Source organism: Triticum dicoccoides, chromosome 3B, assembly GCF_002162155.2.
Source record: "Triticum dicoccoides isolate Atlit2015 ecotype Zavitan chromosome 3B, WEW_v2.0, whole genome shotgun sequence".
Classification (NCBI taxonomy): domain Eukaryota; kingdom Viridiplantae; phylum Streptophyta; class Magnoliopsida; order Poales; family Poaceae; genus Triticum; species Triticum dicoccoides.
The window spans coordinates 393,647,119-393,648,876 of NC_041385.1; positions in this window are offsets into that span (position 1 = coordinate 393,647,119).

Genomic DNA, 1,758 nt, shown 5'->3' on the forward strand with positions numbered 1-1,758 from the left:
TCCATGATTGGCGCCCAATCGAATTCGATTGGCGGGGGCACGGAAGGTTCGGAGTCCGGCACCTTGGAGTCACGAGCTTCGCAAAGGACAGGGTTGGTGTTCGGCTCAATCGCCGTAGAGATAGCATCCTCTAAGGCGGTGTCCAGCCACCCATCCTCGATCGGCGCAGTCGGCTCCGAGCTAAGGGTCAAAGTGGACACTTGTGCGGCCTCCAGGGCACTGTCCGGCAGCAGAGCTATATCATGCCCATCGTGACAGTGCGGCGCGCTTGGCTGTGGCTCAAACCCATCGAAGATCAAATCTCCGCGGACGTCGGCCATATAGTTCAAACTTCCAAATCTGACCTGATGGCCAGGGGCGTAGCTTTCAATCTGCTCTAGATGGCCAAGCGAATTGGCCCGCAGTGCAAAGCCGCCGAATACAAAGATCTGTCCAGGGAGAAAAGTCTCACCCTGGACCGCATCGTTGTTGATGATCGGAGGAGCCATCAGGCCTAAAGATGACGACACAGAGGAACTCTCAATGAAAGCACCAATGCCGGTGTCAAAACCGGCGGATCTCGGGTAGGGGGTCCCGAACTGTGCGTCTAGGCGGATGGTAACAAGAGACAAGGGACACGATGTTTTTACCCAGGTTCGGGCCCTCTCGATGGAGGTAAAACCCTACTCCTGCTTGATTAATATTGATGATATGGATAGTACAAGAGTAGATCTACCACGAGACCATAGAGGCTAAACCCTAGAAGCTAGCCTATGGTATGATTGTTGTTCGTCCTACGGACTAAAAACCCTCCGGTTTATATAGGCACCGAAGAGGGTTAGGGTTACACAGAGTCGGTTACAATGGTAGGAGATCTACATATCCGTATCGCCAAGCTTGCCTTCCACGCCAAGGAAAGTCCCATCCGGACACGGGACGAAGTCTTCAATCTTGTATCTTCGTAGTCCAGGAGTCCGACCAAAGGCTATAGTCCGGCCATCCGGACACCCCCTAATCCAAGACTCCCTCACCCCCCCTCCCCAACCCCTGCTCGGCCTCGCGCTAACGCATGCAGTGCGCTTGGTTGACAGGAGGAGTGTGGACATTCTGTTTTTCCAACAATAGGACGCACGCAACCCCCAGAGCCACACCCCTAAGATAGACAGGGAGGCGACGGGGTGTGACGGACTCGCCTACGCATGCGGCGCCGCGGCACGCCGTGTCGGCGCCTGCTCTATCTCGTTCCAGGCTCGGCCTCACGCTAACGCATGCAATGCGCTTGGTTGACAGGAGCAGTGCGTACATTCTAGTTTTTCAACAATAGGACGCACGCAACCCCAGAGCCATACCCCTAAGATAGACAGGGAGGCGACGGGGTGTGATGGACTCGCCTACGCATGCGGCGCCGCGGCATGCCGCTTTGCCGCCTGCTCCGTCTTGTTCCAGGGTCGGCCTCGCAGGGGGGTGGGGACGGGGGGTCACGACGCCCTCCCCACCCCCTGCTCAGCCTCGCGCTAACGCATGCAGTGCGCTTGGTTGACACGCGTAGTGCGGACATTCTCTTTTTCCAACAATAGGACGCACGCAACCCCCAGAGCCACACCCCTAAGATAGACCCCTAAGATAGACAGGGAGGAGACGAGGTGTGACAGACTCGCCTACGCATGCGGCGCCATGGCACGCCGCATCGCCGCCTGCTCCGGCTCGTTCCAGGCTCGGCCTCGCAGGGGGGTGGGGAGGGGGGTCACGACCCCCCCTCCCCACCCCCTGCTCGGCCTC